The following is a 10,000-nucleotide window of genomic DNA, read 5'->3' as shown; positions in this document are numbered from 1 at the left end:
TGTTGTTGTTGTTGTTGTTATTGTCTCTGTTGTCGTTCTGGTTGTTGTTGTCGTTGTTCTCGTCATTTTCGTCGTTATCGTCGTTGTCTTCATCCTTATTGTTGATTTCGTTGTTGTCAATGTTGTCGTCGTCGTTCTTGTTGTCGTCGTTGTTGTCACTGACGTAGTTGTCTTGTTCTCATCATTGTCGTTGTTATAGTCGTTGTCGTCGTCGTCATCGTAGTCATTATCGTTCTCGTCGTCGTCGTTGTTTTTGCTGTTGTTGTTGTTGCTGCTGCTGATGTTGCTTTTATTGTTGTTGTTGTTGTTGTCATCATCGTCATCGTCGTCGTTGATGTTGTTGTTGTTGTTATCATCGTCGTTATTGGCATCGTCACCATCGTCGTCATCGTCTTCATCGTCGTCGTCGTCGTCGTTGTTGTCATCGTTATTGTTGTTGTTGTTGTTGTTGTTGTTGTTTTTCTTGTTGCTGTTGTTGTTGTTGTTGTTGTTGTTCTTGTTCTTGTAGTCCTCGTCGTCGTCTTCGTTGTTGTTGTTGTTTTTCTTGTTGTTCTTGTTGTTGTTGTTGTGGTGGTCATCGTCATTGTCGTCGTCCTCGTTGTTTTTTTGTTGTTGTCGTTGTTGTCGCTTGTCGGATTTCGGGCTCCGCAAAACCCTAAGGAATCGAACACAGGGGCGTGTACGACGATCTCTCCTAGCTCAACCTCACTTAGCCCTCTACTCGATGTAAACAACGAAAGACTCACTCGAAGGTGAGGGTAGCACAAAACACAACAGTATACCCAGGTTCGGGCCGCTGCGAATCGTAAAACCCTACTCCCGCTTTTGGTGGATTGCCTCTCACGGAGGTTGGTGGATGAACTAACACAATGCTCTCGAGCCTCCGGAGGCCAAGTGGCTTGGTCTGTTGCACTTGGGGCGGAATGAACCCCCCTACCAAGTGTTCTACCCTTTCTATTATAGTGGAGGCCCTGGTCCTCTTCCCTCATAGCTTCGCGGTGTCCGTGCACTAGAAACCGGGGTCCCTTGTGCCCCAGACTTGTGCACGGGCATCGGCGACGCCCCTCACGGCAGTGTACCAGGAAGAGCAGCAGAAAAGGCAGTCCAAGACCCGCCGAGGCCACGCCCTTCCCTAACTGCAAGGGGTGTGGAGTACAAGGGCTCCTAACGCAAGGCCACGGCTAGCCCTCATTGCGGGGAAGATTCCCAAGGCCCCGGCAACCCCGCTTCGCCAGGAAGACTACCCGAAGAATAGGAAGACGTAGGCAAGTTTCCCTTGCCGGGAAGGCTCGCACAGACTGGCAAGGCCCCCCCGGCAAGCCCTCCTTATTTCGCCTCGAGCCGTGCTTGACGATCTAATGGTTGCATTGAGTGTGGCAAGGAGCCTTGCCGGTAACGACCCCTCAAGCGAAGTGCTAAGGATCCGTTCCTCAAAGTACTAGCGGCAAGACCAGTCGTGCGGGCAAGCTTCCGGAAAATGCAAAAGGCGTGTAATTCAAGGAGAAAGATCACACGCAAGGGAAACAACATTTCATTCATTTGTTTGAAACAAACTCACACATATTACATGAATGATTTTTCCTACTCTAACCTATTACATTGTCTTTCGGCGAGGGACATGCTCGCCAGACACAAGTTCAAGAAGACAAAAAGCGGGATGACCCTCGGCGCAACCCAGGCTGGTTTCTCTTGGACCAGCAGTACGTGGAGGAAATGGGGGCTGAAGACAGGGCGACCTGAGGGGATGAAGAAGCCAGAGCCCGCGATTGCACCTCCTCAAAGACGAGGCGTCAATGCGGGCTCCTACAGATTAACTCCACCGGGCGGGGGAGAGGCGTGAGCGGGCCTCGGCGGCAGGGCTGGCTGTTAGTCGGAGCTCGTGGAGTCATACTCCGACCTGTCCCCAAGAGATCCTAACATGCCAAGTGGGCCACTTCGCCGTTGTTCTCCTCGTCGCTACCGCTCGAGGAGGGACATTCGGCACCGCTCGAGCTCTCGTCGCAGCAGCTGAGACGCACACATGAGCGCCCGTAAAACTTGACGGATAGCATATTATCCTCGGCTAGCTTGAAGCGGAGGATATGCCCATCCTCGAGGCTTCGAGCGCGGGCGAAGGCTTTCTAGCCCCGCCCGAGCAACATGGAGCGGCGCTTCGGGTACTCCGTGTGCACTTGCATAGCACCATGGGAGCAACCGTATGCCTGCAACCACAAGACAAGGGGCTTGGCGGCCTCCATCGCCCTAGCAAAATGGCGAGTGAAATGCAAATGGCCCCGCGGGACGCTGTGCAGCTCCACGACGAACTCCAGCGCCATCCCGTTTGAGTGCCCGCCAAGCACGGGAGAAGACGGAGGTGCTGGAGTAGCACTCCGCCTCCCCCGGCCACGGCCTCCGCAGAACCGCGACTCCTCGCCCCTTCCCCACCACGGACGCTCGTGCCGCCTTCCGCAGCTACACCCCCTGAAGCTGTGGCATGATCCGAGTGGGATCCACTTGCCGCCCTGGCGGCCGATGGTTGCCTCCCTCGTCCCCTAGCCATGGTTAGGTGCGAGCGCCACCTGGAGCTAGAAAAGATTCTACAGATGCAAGCTAGGGGTGGTGGATGTTCCACGAGCTAATGGATGAGCAAAACCCCATCGCAAACTCCCTAATTTATAGGGCGAGGCGCCTGGGCCAAGCTCCCCTAACTCCAGAAACCACAGCCCCTCTCTCCCAATCACCCATGATCATGGGCGAGCAGGGAACCATCCTGCTGCACCAATGCATGCGGGGGCGGGCCCTGCCACGACTACGACCATTATGGCCACGAACGCCACTTTGCGTGACCTTTACTTCGTAGACTTCACGAGTGGTAGCAACGCGTCGGGAGGTGGGGAGGCTACTGTGCGCACACTTCTCCACCTCGCGCATTTGAGGCGCGACGCGGGGAAGGGCCACCCGCAACGGCTCCAAAGTTACACAATCCCTTACTGAGGAAGGCCATGCACTACTTTCGGCCTAGCCCAGCAATTCCCTGCACGCATGCGTGGCCCAGGCCCGGGGGCTCCTGTCGGTGCACTTGAGACTGGGTCCCGTGTGCCCCAGACTTGTGCACGGGCATCGGCGACGCCCGTGATGGCAGTGTACGGGGAAGGGCAGCAGAAAGGCAGTCCAAGTCCCGCCGAGGCCACGCCTTTCCCTCACTGTGAGGGGCATGGAGCACAAGGGCTCCAGACGCAAGGCCCCGGCAAGCCCTCCTTGCCGGGAAGGTTCCCAAGGCCCCGGCAAGTCCGCTTCGCCGGGAAGACTACCCGATGAAGAGCAAGACCACGACAAGTTTGCCTTGCCGGGAAGGCTCGCACAGACTGGCGAGGCCCCCGGCAAGCCCTCCTTGCCGGGAAGGTGTTCAAGGCTCCCGGCAAGCCCTCCTTGCCGGGGAGGTGACCCAGTCACCCGATGGAGGTTCCAGGACAGCAAGCCCCTGTTTGCTCGCCAGGTGTCCCCACCAGTTTCTACCACAATCCGACCGCTCAACACATCCCTCATGTGCCATCACAAGGCCCATGTGTAGATTCACCTGGGTACATGCCGCAACCATCTTGCGGCAGGTGAGGGGTCACACAAGGCATTTACTCCCCCTGACACCACCGACGAAGTAGAGCGGTGAACAGTGTTCACATTGCATCCCGTGAGCACACTGTTAGTGAACCCTTTTCCTATAAAAGGAGGCTCAAAGCTCATTCTTAGGGGTTGAACTTTTTGGGGATCAGAGACTCCCTAATCACCTACTAAGTTACTCTAGCAAAACAACCCTGCAGTAAGCACACAATACAAACTAAGCAGGAGTACGGTTTTACGCGTTAAGCACCCCGAACCTGGGAAAAAGGACCTTGCCGGTGTTGATCGCTAGTTCCGCTCTCGATGCCACACGTCTCTCTCCCTGCCACACGATCAACGGACTCCTCGAGTTTCCCATAGGTGTTGGTTTACCCTGACAGGAGGGAAGGGATCCCATAGCAACCAATTTTAAAGGGGGACAGGGGAACATGCGCCCCTGCCCAAAGGTGGTCTTCGCGTGCAAAGTACTTGTGCGCGCTGCAGGGATGGGCCCGAGGATGACGTTTGCCCTACTGGCCGGCGGCGGTGGCTTCATTGCACCAGAAAGGAAACCTTTCGAACATGACTTTGGAACCCTCGTACGCTCCCACCTCCTTTGCACTCAAGGGGAAACTGCCTCGTCCTGCCATCTACTGCTCGCCTGTCCTTTCCTGGCGTCACCCTTGACTCCTAAGGCCCGGCCTTGTCTCGGAATGTCCGCCGCTCCGGAGGGGTACTGAGGAGGTCCCCAGCGGGTCCTGATGCTGCTCCTCCTCGCGAGGTTTGGCCTCTCGCAAGGGCCTTCCCGGGTGATGTCGCACCAGTTGATCTTGGGTTGGTGAAGCGGGCCGTCCCTGGGCCGCAGTTAGGCAGGTCTGGGTACCCCCATTCCCAGAATGCCGACAGTACCCCCTGGGCCCAAGGCGCGCCTGGGTTGGCTTTTGCCGGGCCTTGAGGGTGTCCCAAAGCGTTGCGGGCCCTAAACACTTGCGGGCCGGGCCTTTTAAAACGACGAGCCCGTCCTCTCCGCGCAACATCTCCTAACCTGCGTTTGCCAACCGTCTCCGCCCCCTACCCATTCCGCCGCTGGCTCTTCCTTGTGTCGATCCAGCCGCCGGTTCTTCCTCTGACCCACGTGCGTCATGTCGTTGTTGCCTTGATCTCTCTGTCATGCCTCAGAAAGGGGGAAATGTGGAGTCTCGTGGGGCCCGACCGTCCCTGCGGCGCCCTGGCCCGTGCTGGAACGGTCGACGGTGGTGAACCTCGAGGGTTTGAAGAAGGTTCAGCTGGTAGTTGCTGCCAACTCAATGAGTGGGGGGCCACCCAAATCTGCCCGAGCTCATGGCCTTGGAGGGAGAGGGTGTCCCCCACGGTTCCTCTCCATTTTCACGCCCTCATTTCTGGTGTACTGCCACCATTCTCGGGCTTCATCAATGCAGTGCTTTCGGATTACCAGATTCATGCGCTCCACCTTGACACCCGTTCTTTGGTCCTCCTCTGTGCCTTTGCGTTCTTGTGCGAGGCTTTTGTTGGCGTTACTCCTTTCGTGGCATTGCTCTACCATTTCTTCTCCCTTGAGTTGACCTCGGAGGTGCAGTGCTCCGAGTGCGCGTCCTTAAGAATTATCGATGCAACAACCCCCGGTGTCCTATACGCTGAGCTCCTCCCCGAAGCGGAAGGGTTCCGGCGACAATGGGTGTAGGTTGAGGCTGCCGAGGCCGGAGCTCTGCTCCAACCTCCGCCGCCCCCCCCCCCCCCCCCCGCGACACCGAAATGGGGGTGGAGCGCGAAGAGCTTAGTGACCCACGGCTAGCGCTGGTCTTGATCCGGCTAGAAAAGCTGAGGCGTGAGGGGTGACGATGGCAATGGTTGTGCACGAGTTTATCTGTCGACGGATTGAACCCCTCCAGCGCCACTCCCGCCCCATGTGGGCCTACACATGGCCAGCAACTCGACGAGGACCCAAGTCGTCCCCTTTTCCCCTCATGTCTTGTGTGAGCTGCTTCGCCGGCTGACCAGCGGCAATCATGACGAGCTTCCCCCGAACGGCATGCTGCTGTACATTTTCAAGCCCCCGGGAGCTCTTGCTGTTGAGATGTCGTTCTTTGATGAATGGGGGCTCCTTCCTAAGGGGTAAAGGCGTTCCTCGGAGGACGAACCACCCGGGGTTCGACCCCCCGAAGAACCTGGTTGTGCTGTCGCCCGTCCTCTTATTCTAGCTTCGCGTCAACCCGGGGTTGGTGGTGGTGATCGGTCAACGGTGGAAAGCGCTGCCCCCACTTCTGAGCCTCGCTCGAGGGCCGGCGAGTCCCCCCGCCTGGTCGCCCGTGCCGGCTGGAAGAGGAGATTGCCCACGGGCGGCCTCCCCCGGCGAGAGGGCCTCCGACTGGGAAGAAGTGGATGGCCATTGACGAGTAAGCACCTGTGTTCCCCCTCGTCCTCCCTTTATGCGCCTATCTTCTGAACTCTTGTTCTTCAGGTTTCCCTTCGATGGCCCGGGAGGCGGATCAGCGCCGCCTGCTCCGGAGGTTGCCGGGCATCCCGTGGCCTCTTCTATCGCACTCCACTGGGCTCAGTCTCCTAAGCCTCAAGCACGTGAACCCCGTGCGGTGGCGGCCTCTGGTACATCGACGAGATACCTATCCCCTTGCCTGTGGCCTCTCCTGGGGCCATGTTGCGCCTTCCCCTTGGACCCCTCCAGCATGGAGTTGAGGGGCACCGTGGGGCGCTCAATGCCGATGAAACGGCCACACTGAGCCCCAGCTCCCGGGCCGGGTGATTCCTTGCGTGCTTCTCCTGCTCGCTTTACGGGAGGCGAGAACCCCTGCTGGCTTCTGGAGCCTGTCTCGGGTTCGCCTACCACACCATGGGGCTTGCTCCGCACCGCTGCGGACTCGTTTCAACGTCTGGGGCAAGGCTTGCCAGTCATGAAGCCCGATGGGAATGTGAGCGCCAGTACCTTGTGTCGGGGTGGCGCCATCTTGAGGTCGTCGTGAACTTCGGCTGCCTGCAGCGGGAGGGTGTTCACGTAGAGAGAGAGGCATTCCTCGCTGTAGAGGTAGAAGCCCGCGAGCGCGCTCTCGCTAAGGCTCATGAGGCTGATTGTTGGCACAGGTCCTCCGAAAACCGCCACAGGGAGCTTTGCGCCCTCATCACCCGTCTTGAAGAGCAAGCTCCGTCGAGGACCTCCCTGGGGGCCTGTCGGTGCAGTCCTTCCACACCGGTCATCGAGCATCCGCCGACTTGCTAGTGCTTGTAGAGTTGGAGCGGTGCTTGGAGCAGGAGCGTCTACAGATGAGGGAGTGCCAGTTGCTGCTTGCCGAGGAATCCCTTTTCTCTTGTGAAGCGAAGCTTCAGGAGGAGATAGACAAGGAGGTGGCGGAGGGTCGACGTTCCCTTCTTCTCCAGGAGTCCCTCCTTCTCAAGCGCCGTGGTTGCGTGCAAGATTAGGTCATTGCCCTCCAGAGAAGGCCGGATCACGAAGTGGAAAGCCGACAGGCCGCGCTGGACGCGCAGGTCACTGCCGAGGGTAAACTGTCTAATATTTGTAAACAAGTGAAATGCGCAGCTTCCCTGGTTGGAGAGGCTTCCAAAGAGGCAGCCCACGCTTGCAGCCTTCAACCTGAGCGCTCCAGGATGTTCCGGTCACTCGAACGGAGGGCTTCGTGCGCTCTGAGCGACATCTATGGAAAAGGCGGCTCCGGTCCCTTGATTCCTGACGACTCCAGGTGCTTGGGCTTTTTCTACTGCGTCGTGGAGCATCTCGAGGCGGCACTAAGAAGGCCCTTGGGCTTGCGGAGGAGAAGAGCCGCGTCCTTTTGGCTCAGGCCACCTCGGACGTCTTCAGCCACCTCCTTCGCCTCGACCCCGACTTTCACTTTGCTTCTGTGCTGGATCCGGTGCCAGAGACGATCCGAGCCCTGGCCGAATGGGTCAAGGTTCATGTGGAAGACCTTTTGACAAGGCTTGCTCCAGAGGGCCGTGACGTGGGCGGCGATAACGACGTGTCCTTATGATTAACAACCTCGTCCTCCTCATAGGTCCATGTGTTAAGTTTAACAGTAGCTAGGTCGTGTCTGGTGGGTACCTTTTAACGTTTTCACTGATGACGAGGAATGCGCGACGCTTCGATAATGGCCGCGACTGTTGCCAGCATGTGATGTCGCCATGCTGATGATTTGTCCTGCGAGTGTGGGCTCGTTCATGGTGTATCCTTCTAGCTTTTGGGGCGTTTTGAGGACCCTTTCGGCACTCTGTGTCTGCAGGTCCCAGTCCCGCGCATTTCCCTGTTGTTCTGTGGTGCAACCCGTTACCAAGGTTTCTCCTCACAAGGCAAAGCCCCGGTGCCCTGGGGTGCCGAGTGGCCATGTGACCAGTGAGGCCCCTTAGGCATGCTGCTCAGGAGCCCCCTTTGACACTCAAGCCGCTCTACATCGTTAGGTCCTAGTCTCGCACATTTCCCTGCCGTCGCGGAGCTCGCGCTTCACACGGCGGGGCCCCGCCAATCCCGGCGCCGACCGGATCTCCCGGACGTCGCCAACAGTGGTGAGTAGCATTATGATCAGTTAGGGTCCTAAGGCGGAGCCCAGAAGCCCCCTTTCTGGCGCTCGAGCGATTCCACATTCCACCTCTTTTTGTGATTGCCTCGAGAGAATCGGAGACCTCCCGAGGTTCCCGCGAAACACCAATCAGAGCAAAAGGGGGAAAGAGAACAAGAGTTCAGCAAAGCGAGAGAACATAGAAACGAAATCCCCACCCTTCTTTTCTTTTCCAAACATCTAGTAGAGAAACCTGCAAGCCCTCGACAGCTCAGCATACAACAGAAAGGGAAAGGCCCTAGTGGGCCCCAACTTAAAACGCAATGAAGAAACGAGAAAAAGTCGCGTCCGGCATCCTAGGTATTCACCGCCTCCGTCTCCCCCGAGCGCTGATCATAGGGCTTCCACTAGGTGTGGGGTGGACCCCTTCCGTATCCCCAGGGGGCCTGGGCGTATACAGCCTTGGCTCGTTATTACATGAGAGTGTCACGGTGGGTGTGTATATGGGAGGTCAGGAGGACGCTTTGGCCTCCCGAGTGTCCCTACCCCCGAGAAATTAGGCGCCTGATTCCGGAAGTCATCGGGGGACTGTGTTGATTCCTCCGTCTTCTCCATTAGGCGTGGTGTGGACCCCTTCCACGTCCTCGGGGGGCCCTGGCGTATACAGCCTCAGCTCGTTATTACGCGAGACTGTCATGGGATGAAGTAGGTTCCGGAAGAATTGAAGGTCGATGCAGAGGTGGCGTCGGGGCGTTGCCGGGGTGGCGCCGAGGTGTTACGGGTTGATACAGGGCCCAGGGATGTGGGCCCCATGGGCGTGTGCCCCGCTCGCAGTCCCCGGGCTTGTAGCAGCGTAGCCTGGCCCGCCCCGAGCGATTCCTCGAGCGAGGGGCAGCCCCCCGCGCCCATAGGTCGAAAGACTCGCCAATGTGGTGGGTGCTGAATCCGCGGGGCGATGCCCCTTCGCACCTCGCTGCCCCCCCCCCCCCCCCCGGGGGGGGGGGGGTTCCCTGATTGGTACCCTAGGCCACGCCCCAAGGCCGGGCTAGCCCAGCCTATGGGCAGCGACGGGGTACCCGAACACCTGCTGATAACCGAAGGAAGCCTGCACCGGTGACATGGGCGTGTGTTCCACCCTCCGTCCCCCAGGTTGGATCGTTTGGCCCATGAACATGGGCGAATGTTCCACCCTCAGTTCCCAGGCTGGGGCCCCTCGACATGGACACGAGGGTGCGTCCACCCTGTCCAAGGCGAGAGGTCCCCGGTCCCTAGACCTAGACGTCTGCGTGGAGCAGCTCCTAACTAGCAGGTGCGCCCCGTGAGTGCATCCGTACTGGGCGTTCTCGCTAAGCCACCCCTCAGATCGCCCCTATGGAGTTGTTCATACCTGTTCGCGTTAGGGTTGTCCGTGGGGTCACGCTCGTGCCTCCTGCGGTAGTGACAGTCCATGTGATCTCCTCTGTGGCTCGTAGCTGTGCCGATATGGTTGTCGTCGGACCTTGTGAGCCCCTGAGGGTTGATGTAGTTGAGCCTCCGATACTCCCTCCCCACTCCTAGAAGTGCGTCGGGGAACCTGGGAGATACCCTCCCAGCAGGGCCGAGTCTTGCACCCCATGTGCTCCCGCCGGATCTCCAGTAGGGCTGAGCCCAGGTGGAGGTTTAGGGAGCACCCGCGCGGTCTTCACTTTGCAAGCACTGGCGATACGGGCTGATGGACACGGTTCGAGCGGGAACAAGAGCCTGAGGTGTCACACGTGACCTCCGACGCGGCGCTAACGTGCCGTGTGCTAGCGCGTGAGCTCGTACGGGACCAGCAACGTGTCATGCATGTGCGTCTGGTTTTGTCAAGCTCGGACGAGGGAAGAGTCAAGCGTGACGCGTGGAAG

The sequence above is a fragment of the Hordeum vulgare genome, chromosome 4H (assembly GCF_904849725.1).
Source record: "Hordeum vulgare subsp. vulgare chromosome 4H, MorexV3_pseudomolecules_assembly, whole genome shotgun sequence".
NCBI classification, from domain to species: Eukaryota; Viridiplantae; Streptophyta; class Magnoliopsida; order Poales; family Poaceae; genus Hordeum; species Hordeum vulgare.
The sequence above is the reverse complement of the archived record's forward strand: the minus strand, read 5'-3'. Positions refer to the sequence as shown.